Source organism: Chiloscyllium plagiosum, unplaced genomic scaffold (genome assembly GCF_037043375.1).
Source record: "Chiloscyllium plagiosum isolate Xiang-an unplaced genomic scaffold, Cpla_swu_hap1 HiC_scaffold_8, whole genome shotgun sequence".
Taxonomy (NCBI): Eukaryota; Metazoa; Chordata; class Chondrichthyes; order Orectolobiformes; family Hemiscylliidae; genus Chiloscyllium; species Chiloscyllium plagiosum.
This window is the reverse complement of record NW_028270146.1, coordinates 99,357,793-99,374,361: the sequence shown is the minus strand read 5'-3', so window position 1 is coordinate 99,374,361 and position 16,569 is coordinate 99,357,793. Positions and strand designations below refer to the sequence as shown.

At 50.1% G+C, this 16,569-nt stretch overlaps 1 long non-coding RNA gene across 1 annotated transcript; it reads left to right on the top strand.

Moving 5' to 3' along the window:
* Positions 1-5,734: 5,734 nt before the first annotated feature.
* Positions 5,735-16,217, top strand: LOC122553860 (uncharacterized). Its single transcript, XR_006312861.2, has 2 exons — positions 5,735-5,934; positions 11,268-16,217. It is a non-coding gene; the product is annotated as an uncharacterized LOC122553860 (long non-coding RNA).
* The last annotated feature ends 352 nt before the right edge of the window (positions 16,218-16,569 follow it).

The following is a 16,569-nucleotide window of genomic DNA, read 5'->3' as shown; positions in this document are numbered from 1 at the left end:
TGGTGGCTCCGTGGTTAGCACCAGGGTCTCAGGTTTGATTCCAGCCTCGGGTGACTGTCGGTGTGGAGTTTGCACACTCTCCCCGCGTCTGCGTGGGTTTCCTCCGGGTGCTCTGGTTTCCTCCCACAGTCCAAAGATGTGCAGGTCAGGGTGAATTGGCCGTGCGAAATTGCCCGTAGTGTTAGGTGCATTACTCAGAGGGAAATGGAACTGGGTGGGTTACTCTTTGGAGGGTCAGTAAGGAGTTGTTGGGCCGAATGGCCTGTTTCCACACTGTAGGTAATCTACACTGTAGGTAGACTATTTGGCCTCTCAATCCTGCTCTGCCGTACAATAAAGTCATGGCTGATCTGATCATTTTCGACCCCGCCTTCCTGCCTTTTCCTGTAACTATTGACTGCCTACTGATTAAAAATCCGTCTCAGCCTTGAACATACTTAATGATACAGCCTCTGATATAGCGGTAAAGAATTCCACTGATTCACTTCACTCTGAGAGAATAAATTCCTCATAAGCTCTTCCTTAAATCAGTCACCCCTTTTTCTGAAATTGTGCCCCCTGCACTAATCAACACTGAGGGGAAACAACCTCTCTGCATCTACATTGTCCAAATCCCCTAAGAATCTCTTACTCAATAATGGTGCCTCTTGTTCTTCTAAACTCCAATGAATAAAGGCAAGAAAATCCCTGTACACACCTAAGATCATTCACCTAGTGAGCTTTCACTGTACTGCCTTCAATGCCAGTACAGCAAACTTTTTAGTTAGCAGCATCAATGTAAAAACAGAAATGTAATGCAGGCAGTACACACATCACTGTTAAATTTTACTTGCAGCATAAATTACTTAAGTAATAACACAACTTTGCCTTAGAATACTTACCAGCCGACAGCCTTCTCACAACCTCCACTGACTAACAGACATTGCGACGACACAGTAAACATCTGGGTATTTCAGGTATTAATTTTTCTTCGTTTATCAAGACTGTCAATAGGTGTTTATTAAAGCAATGTTTGCTGTATATCTTTCCTTAGATTGGGGGGGGGGGGGGGGAAAGAATTATTCACAGTAATCTGACAAGTGTATTTTTTAATTTTAGCAAGATTTCACTATTTTAAACTTCACATTCTTTGAAATAAAGGCCATTCTATTTCCCACCCCTCCTGGCTGCCAAACTTGGATGCTAGCTTTTGGTAATTCCGTATCTGGACCCCCCAATACTCCCTTCAGCTTTCTGCAGTGTTTCTCCATTTAAATAATATTCCACTCCTCTATTCTTGCCAAAGTGCATACATTCACACTTCTCGACATTATATTTTATCTGCCAAGCTTTAGTCCACTCAATCTGTCTATATTTCTCTATGAATACTGTGTCAACCTCACCGCTTGCCTTCCCACCTATTTTTGTATTATCCTTGACATATCTGGTGATAATATATTCACTTTTGACATCCAAGCCATTTGTGTATCGTAAATAATTTTGCCCCCAGTACTGAGCCTTGTGGTACCCCAGGTTTCCATCCTGAAATTACCTGCCTTATCCCAACTCTGACTTCTTTCAGGAGTTAATCCTCCATGCTATTATATTATTTCCAAAATTATTATTAAGTAGCCTTATGTACAACACTTTACCTAATGCCTTTTGGAAATTCAAATATATTACATCTACTAATTTCCCTATATCTATCATGTTTACTACTTCCACAAAGAATCCTCATACATTTGTCAGGTATGATTTTCCGTTCATGAAGCCAGGCTTGTTCATATTATGTATTTCTAAGTATTCTATTATTACATTCTTCCTAATAGACTAACCAGTCAACTAGCCAATTAACTGGGAGAAAGTGAGGACTGCAGATGCTTCAGGGCTCCTGCCCGAAACATCAATTCTCCTGCTCCTTGGATGCTGCCTGACCTGCTGCGCTTTTCCAGCAACACATCTTCAGTAGCCAATTAACTGGTTAGACTAACCAGTTAATGTTAGCTATCCAGTTTATAGTTATTGTTTTCTTCTCCCCTTTTAAATGAAAGTGTTACACTGACAATTTTTCATTCCTCTGGGATTTTTCCAAAATCTAAGGATTCCAGGAAGATCAGTGTATCAACTATCTCTATAGCTACTTCTTTAATATTCTGGGATGCATTCCATCGGGTCTAGTAGACTTATCGGTCTTTAGCCTCAATAGTTTCCATCACTCTATTACTCTAGAGATATTTATTGTATTTACAGACATAGAGATGAATAGCATGGAAACAGACCCTTCAGTCCAACTCACCCATATCGACCGGATTATTTCTTTACCTCCTTTTGCCCTTTGATTATTTAATAATTTTGGAATGCACTTAGTGTCTTCTACTGTAGAGATTGATGCGAGGCAATTATTCAACTCCTCTGCCATTTCTCAGTTCCCCATTATTTCCCTAGCCTCATTCTCTAAGAGGCCTATGTTCACTTTGGCCTTTCTCTTCCTTTTCGTACTTTTAAAGGAGCTCTTGCTGCCTATTTTAAGTATTTCTTACTTGTTACCCTTATTTATTTTCTCCCACTTTTGGGGTCATCTTTTGTTAGTTTTTATAATTTTCCAATCCTCTAGCTTACTACTAATGTTTGCTACATTGTTTCTTTTTCTTCAATTTGATGCTATCCTTAACTTCACTGGTTAACCAAGATTGTCTTATTCCCCCACCACCTAACTTCCTAGAATCCTCCTTCCTCACTGGGACATATCTTTGCCTTGAGCCATGAGCAACCTTCTGAAATGGCTGCCATTGTTCTTCAACAGTCTTTGCTGCAGTCCATTCCAACCAGTTCTGCCCCATTCCTTTGTAACTAACCTTATTTAAGGTTAGCACAGTTGTTTCCTACCCAGTTTTCTCCCCCTCAGACTGAATACTAAATTCTATCCTATCATGATCACTGTGTTTTCACAAATCTTTAACTCTGAGATCATTTTTTAAACCTGCCTTGTTACACATTAATAACTTGATCCCTTAGTTGATCCACAACATATTGTTCTAGAAAAATATATCAAGCACACTCTTTGAATTCTTCCTCATGGGTACCTCTGCCAATTTGATTAACCCAATCTAAATTCAGATTAAAGTGACTCATGGTTAGTATACCAACTATGTGCTGATCTGAGCAATCCTAAATCTGTATTTTGGACCACCTTCCTTAATAAGAATCTATCTGCTTGAAAAATATTCTGGAACTCTGCTTCCATCACCTTTCCAGGAAGAGAGTTTTAAACAATCTCATCCCTCTTGGAGATACAGTATTGTCTCAGTCGCTCCTAATTCTTCTAACAGATACAATCCCTGCCTGTCCAACCTTTCCTCATAACAAAATCTGCCCAATCTTGTATTAGTCCAGTAAATCTGAACTGCTCTGTCTCTGAACTGCTTAAAACACATTTACATCCTTCTTTAAAAAGGGAGACCAATGCTATACACAGTACTCCAGATGTGACCTCACCAGTGCCCTGTAACTGAAGTATAACCTCCTTGCTTTTGTACTCAATTCCCCTTGCACTAAATGATAACATTCTATTGGTTTTCTTCATTATTTGCTGTACCTGCATACTAACTGTTTGTGATTTTTGTAGAACACCTAGATCCCTCTGCATTTCAGAATTCTGAAATCTCTCATGAGATGCTTTCTTCTTCCTGTTAAAAGGTAATTTCTCATGTTCCCACATCATATCCTATTTGCCAAATCATTCACTCAACCTCTTGGGGTCCTTATGTCCTTTTCATAATTTACTTTCCTACCTATTCTTGAGTTATCAGCATATTTAGCAAACCTTTGGTCCCTTCATTTAAGTCATTCGTACAAGCAGTAAGAAGTTAATGTTCCACCAACAAATCCTGTGGCACAGCAATTATTACATCTTGCCAACCTGAAAATGTCTCATTTATGCCAACTCTGCTTCCTGTTAAGCAGCCAATCTTCTGACTATGCCAATATAATATGCCCATATCATGAGCCTTTATTTTTCACAATAACTTTTGCTGTGGTACTTTCATCAAACGCCTTGTGAAAATCAGTGTTCAATAAATCCACTGGTTGCCTTTTATTCAGTATATGTTATTTCTTCAAGGAACCCCATTAAATTGGCTAATGAATTCCCCTTCACAAAACCATGTTGATTCCACCTGATTACCTGAACTTAGTGTAGTGCCTCACTATAAGTTTAACTATAGTTTCTAACATTTTCCCTATGACAGATATTAAGCAAAGTGCACTGTAGTTTGCCATTCTCTGCCTCCTTTAATAAAATAATAACATTCACTGTTTTCCAATTTCCAAATACCTTCCTCAAAATAAGAGAGTTTTGGAAAATTAAAATCAATGCATTAATGACCTCATGAGCCACTTCTTTTAAAACCCTAGAAAAAAATTCATCAAGGCTTGAAGACTTGTGACCCTGCAGTCCAGCAATCCCAACTCTCTAGTGACTGTGATTTTCCCAAGCTCCTCCCTGCCTTTCATTTCCTGACCTGTCATTGTTTCGGGATTATTACTTTTTCTCTCTCTGGTAAACACTGATGCAAAATATCTGTTCACTTCCACTGATGTCTGTTTCTTACATTATTAATTCTCTTCATCTGACAAAGGAACAGCGCTCTAAAAGTTTGTGATTTCAAATAAACATGTTAGACTATAACCTGGTCTTGTCTGACTTCTGACTTGTCCATCAGAGTACAACACTGGCACTTGCTCATTATTCTTAATTCTCCACTCAGTTTCTATATGCAACAACGGCAGGTATATTGTGTTAGGCCACAGATCAGCCATGCCCACAATGAATGGCAGAACAAGCTTAAGAGACTATTCTTGTTCCTACTGGGGACCAATGCTCATTTTGCTGACACAGTTTCTACAGATATTTTAAGAAGCAATCATGTTTTTATATTTCTAGCTGGTTTGCTCTTGTACTCATTTCTGTCTTCTTTGTCACATTTTTACTTCTTTTTCAAGCTCTGTCCAAATTCGGACCTGCCACATCTTTGCAGAATTATACTTTTTTCTTTAAATTGGGCTGTTTAATCCTTCTTGTTACCCACGGGTAGCAAATCCATAATTTGTATTTATTCACATTCTTTGAAACATATTCGATATATTCTGCAATATCCCCATTAATGTTGGCTACTACATCTCCAGATATTTTTAATCAGCCTGTTCTAAAGGGGTAGGGCTTAAATGTAGTCCTTGCAGCATACTCTTGACACTATCACTGCATCTCTAATTGACCTATTCATTTTATCAAACTAATTTATCAATCAAGCTGTATTCTCATTTTCTTCTACACGACCCCTTCACTTTAACAATGTTAAACGGGCAGAATTACAAAGAAAGGTCCGGAAATAAGATCTGCCAAACAGCTCTGCAGAATACCAACACAAACTCAGCAAGCAGAACGGCTTCCTCCTATACTGCCCCCTCTGGTAGGGAGGCCTCCTCCACAATGAGCGGCTTCCCTGATGATAGACAACTGGATTCTCCAATCATGGTACACCATTGTCCCGACTGTTGACCAATGACAAGGAAGATAAAGAACGGGCAGGCGGTGAGAAACCAGTGCGCTGATTGAGGCTGGGCAATAATCGCTCTGTATGATGACCAATCAGAGCCGGGGGTCGCGGCTACCCCGCCTATCGGTGGTTGCGCAGGCCGGAAATCATGATTGTGATGGGCAGAGCGGCGGGCCAATGGGAGAGAGACGTTTGTGAGCGCGCTGTCCCGCGGGGGGCGCGCCCCCGCTCGGGGCGGGCGGGTTGAGCAGAGGTGAAGATGGCGTTTGGGCGCCGGAAAGGATTAACGGAGGAGATGGATGGTGAAAGCAATGACAAATCGGAGCTTCGGCAGTGAGTAGATGACGGGAGAACAGCCGGCCCTGGAAATGACGGCGGGAAGTAGGATTAACGGCGCCCGGTGAGCAGCCGCGAGAAGTTTGGCGCCGTGTTGCATTATGGGAATTTGGAAGTCTTCCGCAAAAGAGCGCCCCTTGCCCTCCCCCCCCCCCACCACATCATCTCCCCTCTCTCCCCCCCACATCATCTCCCCTCTCCCCCCCCACAGCCCCTCTCTCCCCCCCACATCATCTCCCCTCTCTCCCCCCCACATCATCTCCCCTCTCTCCCCCCCACATCATCTCCCCTCTCTCCCCCCCACATCATCTCCCCTCTCTCCCCCCCACATCATCTCCCCTCTCTCCCCCCCACATCAGCCCCTCTCTCCCCCCCACATCATCTCCCCTCTCTCCCCCCACATCATCTCCCCCCCCCACATCATCTCCCCTCTCTCCCCCCCCCACATCATCTCCCCTCTCTCCCCCCCACATCATCTCCCCTCTCTCCCCCCCCCACATCATCTCCTCTTCCCCGAACCCACATCATCTCCCCTCTCTCCCCCCCACATCATCTCCCCTCTCTCCCCCCCCCCACATCATCTCCTCTTCCCCGAACCCACATCATCTCCCCTCTCTCCCCCCCACATCATCTCCCCTCTCTCCCCCCCCCACATCATCTCCTCTTCCCCGAACCCACATCATCTCCCCTCTCTCCCCCCCCACATCATCTCCCCTCTCTCCCCCCCACATCATCTCCCCTCTCTCCCCCCACATCATCTCCCCCCCCCACATCATCTCCCCCCCCCCACATCATCTCCCCTCTCCCCCCCACATCATCTCCCCTCTCTCCCCCCCACATCATCTCCCCTCTCTCCCCCCCACATCATCTCCCCTCTCTCCCCCCCACATCAGCCCCTCTCTCCCCCCCACATCATCTCCCCTCTCTCCCCCCACATCATCTCCCCTCTCTCCCCCCCCCACATCATCTCCTCTTCCCCGAACCCACATCATCTCCCCTCTCTCCCCCCCACATCATCTCCCCTCTCTCCCCCCCACATCATCTCCCCTCTCTCCCCCCCACATCATCTCCCCTCTCTCCCCCCCACATCATCTCCCCTCTCTCCCCCCCCCCACATCATCTCCCCTCTCTCCCCCCCCCCACATCATCTCCCCTCTCTCCCCCCCCCACATCATCTCCCCTCACTCCCCCCCACATCATCTCCCCTCTCTCCCCCCCCCACATCATCTCCCCTCTCTCCCCCCCCCCCACATCATCTCCCCTCTCTTCCCCCCCCCCACATCATCTCCCCTCTCTCCCCCCCCACATCATCTCCCCTCTCTCCCCCCCCACATCATCTCCCCTCTCTCCCCCCCCACATCATCTCCCCTCTCTCCCCCCCCACATCATCTCCCCTCTCTCCCCCCCCACATCATCTCCCCTCTCTCCCCCCCCACATCATCTCCCCTCTCTCCCCCCCCACATCATCTCCCCTCTCTCCCCCCCCACATCATCTCCCCTCTTCTCCCCCCCCACATCATCTCCCCTCTCTCCCCCCCACATCAGCCCCCCCCACATCATCTCTCCTCTCTCCCCCCCCCACATCAGCCCCTCTTCCCCGCCCCCCACATCAGCCCCACTCTCCCCCTCCACATCAGCCCCTCTCTCCCCACACACATCAGCCCCTCTCTCCCACACCCCACATCAGCCCCTCTCACCCCCCCACACACATCAGCCCCTCTCTCCCACACCCCACATCAGCCCCTCTCATCCCCCCACACACATCATCCCCTCTCCCCCAGATCATCCCCTCTCCCCCAGATCATCCCCTCTCCCCCAGATCATCCCCTCTCCCCCAGATCATCCCCTCGCCCCCAGATCATCCCCTCGCCCCCAGATCATCCCCTCGCCCCCAGATCATCCCCTCGCCCCCAGATCATCCCCTCGCCCCCAGATCATCCCCTCGCCCCCAGATCATCCCCTCGCCCCCAGATCATCCCCTCGCCCCCAGATCATCCCCTCGCCCCCAGATCATCCCCTCGCCCCCAGATCATCCCCTCTCCCCCAGATCATCCCCTCTCCCCCAGATCATCCCCTCTCCCCCAGATCATCCCCTCTCCCCCAGATCATCCCCTCTCCCCCAGATCATCCCCTCTCCCCCAGATCATCCCCTCTCCCCCAGATCATCCCCTCTCCCCCAGATCATCCCCTCTCCCCCAGATCATCCCCTCTCCCCCAGATCATCCCCTCTCCCCCAGATCATCCCCTCTCCCCCAGATCATCCCCTCTCCCCCAGATCATCCCCTCTCCCCCAGATCATCCCCTCTCCCCCAGATCATCCCCTCTCCCCCAGATCATCCCCTCTCCCCCAGATCATCCCCTCTCCCCCCCCCAACATCATCCCCTCTCCCCCCCCAACATCATCCCCTCTCCCCCCCCAACATCATCCCCTCTCCCCCCCCAACATCATCCCCTCTCCCCCCCCAACATCATCCCCTCTCCCCCCCCAACATCATCCCCTCTCCCCCCCCAACATCATCCCCTCTCCCCGCCCAACATCATCCCCTCTCCCCCCCCAACATCATCCCCTCTCCCCCCCCAACATCATCCCCTCTCCCCCCCCAACATCATCCCCTCTCCCCCCCCCAACATCATCCCCTCTCCCCCCCCAACATCATCCCCTCTCCCCCCCCAACATCATCCCCTCTCCCCCCCCAACATCATCCCCTCTCCCCCCCCCAACATCATCCCCTCTGCCCCCCCAACATCATCCCCTCTCCCCCCCAACGTCATCCCCTCTCCCCCCCAACGTCATCCCCTCTTTCCCCCCCCCACGTCATCCCCTCTTTCTCCCCCCCCCCACGTCATCCCCTCTTCTCCCCCCCCACGTCATCCCCTCTTCTCTCCCCCCCCCCCACGTCATCCCCTCTTCCCGCCCCCACGTCATCCCCTCTTCCCGCCCCCACGTCATCCCCTCTTCCCGCCCCCACGTCATCCCCTCTTCCCGCCCCCACGTCATCCCCTCTTCCCGCCCCCACGTCATCCCCTCTTTCCCCCCCCCACGTCATCCCCTCTTCCCCCCCCCCACGTCATCCCCTCTTCCCCTACCCCCCCCACGTCATCCCCTCTTCCCCTACCCCCCCCACGCATCCCCTCTTCTCCCCCCCCACGTCATCCCCTCTTCTCCCCCCCCCACGTCATCCCCTCTTCTCCCCCCCCCCCCACGTCATCCCCTCTTCTCCCCCCCCCACGTCATCCCCTCTTCTCCCCCCCCCACGTCATCCCCTCTTCTCCCCCCCCACGTCATCCCCTCTTCTCCCCCCCCACGTCATCCCCTCTTCTCCCCCCCCACGTCATCCCCTCTTCTCCCCCCCCACGTCATCCCCTCTTCTCCCCCCCCACGTCATCCCCTCTTCTCCCCCCCCACGTCATCCCCTCTTCTCCCCCCCCACGTCATCCCCTCTTCTCCCCCCCACGTCATCCCCTCTTCTCCCCCCCCACGTCATCCCCTCTTCTCCCCCCCCACGTCATCCCCTCTTCTCCCCCCCCACGTCATCCCCTCTTCTCCCCCCCCACGTCATCCCCTCTTCTCCCCCCCCACGTCATCCCCTCTTCTCCCCCCCCACGTCATCCCCTCTTCTCCCCCCCCACGTCATCCCCTCTTCTCCCCCCCCACGTCATCCCCTCTTCTCCCCCCCCACGTCATCCCCTCTTCTCCCCCCCCACGTCATCCCCTCTTCTCCCCCCCCACGTCATCCCCTCTTCTCCCCCCCCACGTCATCCCCTCTTCTCCCCCCCCACGTCATCCCCTCTTCTCCCCCCCCACGTCATCCCCTCTTCTCCCCCCCCACGTCATCCCCTCTTCTCCCCCCCCACGTCATCCCCTCTTCTCCCCCCCCACGTCATCCCCTCTTCTCCCCCCCCACGTCATCCCCTCTTCTCCCCCCCCACGTCATCCCCTCTTCTCCCCCCCCACGTCATCCCCTCTTCTCCCCCCCCACGTCATCCCCTCTTCTCCCCCCCCACGTCATCCCCTCTTCTCCCCCCCCACGTCATCCCCTCTTCTCCCCCCCCACGTCATCCCCTCTTCTCCCCCCCCACGTCATCCCCTCTTCTCCCCCCCCACGTCATCCCCTCTTCTCCGCCCCCACGTCATCCCCTCTTCCCCCCCCAACATCATCCCCTCTCCCCACCCAACATCATCCCCTCTCCCCCCCCCCCCAACATCATCCCCTCGCCCCCCCCCCCCAACATCATCCCCTCTCCCCCCCCAACATCATCCCCCCTTCCCCCCAACATCATCCCCTCTCCCCCCCCAACATCATCCTCCCCTTCCCCCACCCCCATGTCATCCCCCCTTCCCCCCCCCCCCCACGTCATCCCCTCTTCCCCCCCCCACGTCATCCCCTCTTCCCCCCCCCACGTCATCCCCTCTTCCCCCCCCCACGTCATCCCCTCTTCCCCCCCCCCCACGTCATCCCCTCTTCCCCCCCCCCACGTCATCCCCTCTTCCCCCCCCAACGTCATCCCCTCTTCCCCCCCCAGCGTCATCCTCTCTTCCCCCCCCCCCACGTCATCCCCTCTCCCCCCCCCCCACGTCATCCCCTCTCCCCCCCCCCCACCCCACGTCATCCCCTCTCCCAATCCACAACCCATCGCTACCCCCCCACCCCCACACGTATCCCCTCCCACCACCTCCCCCACTTCCTTCTCTCGCACGCCCTTCTCTCCTCTTCCCCACCCCACCCCTCCCCCTCCTTTCCCCCCTCCCCCTCTCCACCCTCCCCACCCCGTCCCCTCTTCCCCCACCCTCCCCACCCCGTCCCCTCTTCCCCCACCCTCCCCACCCCGTCCCCTCTTCTTCCACCCTCCCCACCCCGTCCCCTCTTCTTCCACCCTCCCCACCCCGTCCCCTCTTCTTCCACCCTCCCCACCCCGTCCCCTCTTCTTCCACCCTCCCCACCCCGTCCCCTCTTCCCCCAACCTCCCCACCCCGTCCCCTCTTCCCCCACCCTCCCCACCCCGTCGCCTCTCCCCGCCCCCCCCCGTCGCCTCTCCCCACCCCCCCGCCCCCCCTCTCCCCACCCCCCCCACCCCCGCCCCCCCTCTCCCCACCCCCGCCCCCCCCTCTCCCCACCCCCGTCCCCCCTCTCCCCACCCCCCCCACCCCCGTCCCCCCTCTCCCCACCCCCCCACCCCCGTTCCCCCTCTACACTTGCCCCCTCCCCCCTCCACTCTTCGTCTCCCATATTCTTCTCCCTCCCCTTACTACGCTACCCTGCTATTCCTCCACATTCACTTTGTCTCCTTTCTCTCTACCCATGCTGGTTTCTGTTCCCTGGACTTTGAATGTTTATGGTGAGTGAGTGAATGAGCTCGTCTGTTATTGCTAATTGACTGCTTTTGTTTAAAATCCAGGTTGATTTCTTGCTGGCGTTACCAAACCATGTGGGACTGGTACAAAATCATCGCAGAAAGTAAAGTCTCTCAAATCTGCTTTGAAGCTGTCAAAACAACAAGCCTTCCCTGTACCAGCACTTCTGTTTTTATAAGCAGCAAGGTCTCAAATGGCCTGGATTAATGACTGTCCTGTTTGGGCTGTTTACTATCTCGATGAAGAATGGCGATATGATGATGATCACTGACCTCTAAGCTACACCAAGACTCTCAACCCCTCCTATCTCCACCTCCACCCACTAACCAGCCTTCTCCCCCTGCCAGTCTCACAATCAGTACCCCACTCCCTGACAACCACCCTGAGTTAACTGTTCAAAAGCAAGCCACACTGCTTGAAGTGCACAATGCTCTGACTCCTGTAAGATCTGGTGTCACATCCATCATGCTAAATTACGCAGAAGTCGGAACAGACCATATCTTGTCAGTGTTGAGAAGATTCCAGGTGGGCATGTCCAAACCAGAACCTTGGTTCTGAAAATGTCAGACCTATTAAGTATCATGTGGTTGGATGAAGGCACCTGCACTGGAGGCAAACGTGTTTCACTTCATCGCTGTTTAATCTTTGTGTGAATGTTCTTCACTTTGTTCCTGTCCCGGCGTGTGGCAAATGCAGTGTTAGCTTCACAATACGAGAGCCTGAGCCTAGTAGCTAATACCGGCCCAGGGATTGCTGCTCTGCTTACAATGGCCTTCCATTCTCACCGTACGACTAGACACTATTTCATCCGACATTGAGCTTCCCTTGTATTTAGTTGCCAGTGCTTGCTCACCTCAGCTTTTGTTTTGGTCTAATCCAGCGTCCGAATGCTGCTTTTGACTCGGAACCACCAGTTACTTAAGAATGTGCCAGGAGATGATTGAACCCTTGCAGCCCCCTAACAGACATGGCACTGGGCCTGTTGCTAGTACTGCCCTCTTTCCACTCCGTTAACCACCTGCTGCTGTCGGTCTCAGATCAAATAAACAGAAAAGCACTTCCAGCTGGTCCTCCCACTCCACCCCAAACTTTTAAAACAAAACCTACTGTATGTAATGAGAGAGGCCAGCAGCCTGTCAGGGTGCCCTGAGCCTCTTGCCCACAATGCTGACCAGCTTTTTTTTCTCTTGTTTGGAGGCGACTGCTGCTGAGTGCTTGCAGCATTCCCTGCTGATGGCCCTTGGATTGTCTGTGGGTTGACTGTTTCGATATTGCACATCATTTAGCAAGCTGTGATAAGCTGAGCGCAAAGTTCAAGATCATTTAACCCTGGGGCTAAGTGAGGTGAGCTAGGCTGGGTGCTTTCTCTGTGTCAGCTTTAAGAGAAGCTGATGGCAGGCCTGGGGAGTACCCTTGGACGTGTGGAGCACAGGGAAGTGGTTATTCCTTTGGCTTTTTCCCAATCACGCTCAAGCTTAGTCTGCAGCCAGTAGAGACCAATGAAGGTTTTCCAAATCAGTGGGGCAGTTCCATGACACACTTTTGGCTTTGACCTATGAGTTTTGTGCATCCAAGATCATCACAGGGCACATGTTAAGTATCATCCAGTCAGAGCAGTAGAGGATTGATTCCTGGTGTGGGCATTGTGCACCATCTTATTGCATCCCAGATAACGGTGACACCAGGTCAGAATGGCCAGCTTGTGCGGTCAGTTTCTCCAAAGCAGCAAGAAAAACCCTTCAATCACATGGAGATTCTCTTTCATTTCTTTTAAATGTTAGGATGTAATAGCCTAAAGTTTTTAGCCTGCACAAGATGTTTCCTATATGAGAAGCCAGACCAACTGGCATCTGCATACAATCAGTGACCTCTTCAGCCAGTCTCATTCTCACTGGTATCAGCCCCACAAAGAGCTTCACTGGGACTGATCTGTGTTGTGACTGAGCCCTGTTAGATGAGCAATAGCAGAAGCATTGGGGCTGGAGTGGAGTTTTCAGCTGTTTGTACATAGCGCAGTATCAGTAGAATAGAGTGCTATCCTTTACCCCTCTCATTTTTAGGACTTTTTCAAACTTGCATTTTTGTTTAACTTTTAGTTTTTCATTTAGATAAAAGTTCGGGCTGTGCAATACTATTAACGTGAAAAATAAATGTCACGATTAGTTTTTAAAACAAAAACAGAACAACAAAATCACCAATGTCTTCCATTTGGAGATGTATAGTTCCACACCACTTTAGTGCTTCAGTAGCAGCTGTAGTGCCAAACCTTAGAGGCAGTGCATGAGGTTAGCGGAGCTTGCCATGAGCGGTTTAACCGAACTTTTTTTTTTTAAACAGGGCGTAGCTTAATGAACTAACCAGGGTCCAGGTTTATCCAGCAAGCTGGTTTGAGGAATGTCAGGATGGAAATCAGAGTCTCATTGTTGTGCTTATGGCCTCCCATCTCTTCTGTAGAATTTAGTGAACCCAGCTGCTTGAGATTGCTGGCTGTCAGCTTTAGATTTGATGGAAGGTGGTAGTTTTCTTATACAGAGTTTCAGGAAAGTGGTCTGACCCACCAGCTTGAGAAGGGGAGTGTCCAGACTAGCTTTCCGTGAACTGAATAGATTGTATCGGTCATCTGAGCAGTTACCAACCTTGATCACTTATCTGGGAGTTACTAGATCATCTTTGGAGGCAGTGGTTGAGGGAAGCTTTGGCTCCACATCATTGTGTTGTGCAGATTATATTGGTTGCTTGTACATAAGACACTAAGCCCCACTACCTGTAGAGCTTAAAACAGTGCCCAGCAATACTTGTATTTATGGTGTAGCAGTACTATCAATTGGAGTGACTTCTGCTTTCACCAAGAGTGCAGTTACAGTATAAACACTGCCTGACTCGGAACTTGGTGAGACTCCTGGGTCTTTGCTTGTGCCCAGCTTACGTGATGCAGGTTTGGTGTTGGTTGAAGCTGAAACCTTTTCTCCTGAATATGATACTACCATGTGAATGCAGTCCTAATGTAGCAGCAGCTCGACTCTATGTAGTTAACGATGCATAAGAGCAATGCCTGAAGCTGGCCTGGTCATTGGTGGGTTTCACTCTAATTTTTTTTAACACTGGGGCAGGAACCACCAACCCACCGTTTAGCACACACCTGACTGTCACAGATGAGAATACTTATCCACTCGTTCTGTGATGTGACCTTTTGCAGCGAGGACAGTGGGATTTACCATATTTAGTGAACATCGTAGAACCTTGGAAAAGGCTTTACTTTTTCTTTTAGGCAACATCCCTCATGCTGGCTGAAATTAATTTCAGAGATCAGATTATAGTGCAACTGTCACTGTTCATTTTTTTTGATAAAGTATCTAGCGCTTTGCAAAATAATTCCAGCTTTGGGTAAGATTATTAAATACCTCCTGGGTTTCACCTGCAAATGAAACTCGTAGCACAAATTGTAGTCACATTAAAATGCAAATAAAGCCATATGATTTTAGAGTATGTGCCATTAGTAGCAATAACTGTTGTACATGTTAGTAATGCTGTTGCCAGTATAGGAAAGAATGAACTTGGAAGAGCAGTGGTTGACAAATGACCAAACAGACCTCAACCTAGTTTTTCTGGAACAGGCTGAATTGTAGAGTTGGAAACCTTCAAACGCGGAGCATTGGCATTGCTCTATACCCATCAACGTTTGGACTAGCCAGCAATACCTGTGATATCGTGGGTGCAATGCTTGAATGGTTCCTGACAGCTGCTGCCTAAGCTCACTGAAGCTGGAAGTATCAGTGCAGCATCCATGGGAGGAGAAAATGCTAACAGGACGAACAAAAAGCAGGCCCTGTTCCAGGGAGTCCCAGACTGAGCGCAGCCTGCTTCCCATGGACTGTGAATGCTCGTTTTTTAAACTGTCCTGGGAGGCTGCTATCTGTTGAGGTAGCAGGTTCAAGGCTCACTGCTGCATAGAGCTGGGTACAGGAAGCAAGAATTCAACTGGAAACGTGTCGATGGAATGTTGAACTGACCACAAAAATCCAGGGTGAAGGAGGCTGAGTTTTTAATTATGCATGTTCAAAAATGTATTATACAGTAGCTAGATCTGTCATGAAATCAGTCTGATGTTTAATTATGCATTAACAAACACTGAGCAATAGGAATTAAAATATACGGCAGATATACCATCCTGTTCATTATTGTTCAGCCTGCAAAGCTAATTCTCTTGTAAAGAGACCGAGAGAATGAAGCATTGTGCTGTACAGCTAACAGGGCAGGGACTTTCAGAGGATTGAGGGAGCACTGGGTATAATCCAGTGGTGATCCCACAGTGAATCTGTGCACGGATTTGACTGTTGCTGGTTTGCTGGGGGTTGGCAGTGTATGTTTTGATTTCCCCTGTTTTATGTCCAGGCCATCCAACTGTCATTTCAGAAGTGGAATAGACTACACAGAAATGAAACTTCAACCAGAGCTGGGCTAGATGCTCCCCTCCCAGTGCCTGCTATCTGCACTGACTAATCAAACTGGAATGGGTCAAACAGAGTTTGGATAAAGGTTGTAGCTCAGGTTGAGGTTCTCAATGTAAGTTTGCTCGCTGAGCTAGAAGCTTCACTGGAGGCTCACTGATGACATTGCCTAGTATGGTGATGAAATATCTGAAAGTGAACCTTCCAGCTCAGCAAGCAAACTTACATCCAGATGGGTCAAACGCTTAGGTTGCAGCGTAATGCCTCAGTCCTCAATCTCTCTTCAATAGGGCAGTGCTGGATTTATAACATTCTGCTGTCTAAATTTGTTATTTGAATCTTTTTTATGGAATTACAGTGCTAAATGTTTTCTAGATGCATGAGGCAGCTTGCATTAAACTATGCATTTCAGAGAGAAGGGATGAGAATTGCATGAATCACTCACTGCTGTAGAATGATCCCTCGAGCAGTCTGATTGCTCTAACTTCACCTCTGTACAGAACTAACAGCAATAAAAGACCCGTGTGCCAATGGTGCACTAGTGTTTATTATGTGTATTTTTGTCTCTTTCTTGCTGGAAGATGAGGCTGTGCCCCCCCTCCAGAGTTGGAGATTGAGAGCAAGGTTTGGAGGAGATGAGTGCCGAGAGAGGCGATAGAGAGTAGCGAAACAGTGCAGGAAGGCACTCCTCAGTGCTTGCAATTTCACATCAATAAACAGGGTCATTTTAAGAGGAGGTTCTCAGTGGTGGTTCTGGTGTATTCTACAGATTGGAATTAGTTTGCCGGAGAAATGTAGCTAGAAAGAACTTTTTAAAGATCATATTGTATAAGTTTCTACAATTATTTGAAAAGGGAAAGGGTAATTTTACGTGAGTTTGATCTGTCCCTTTGAGAGC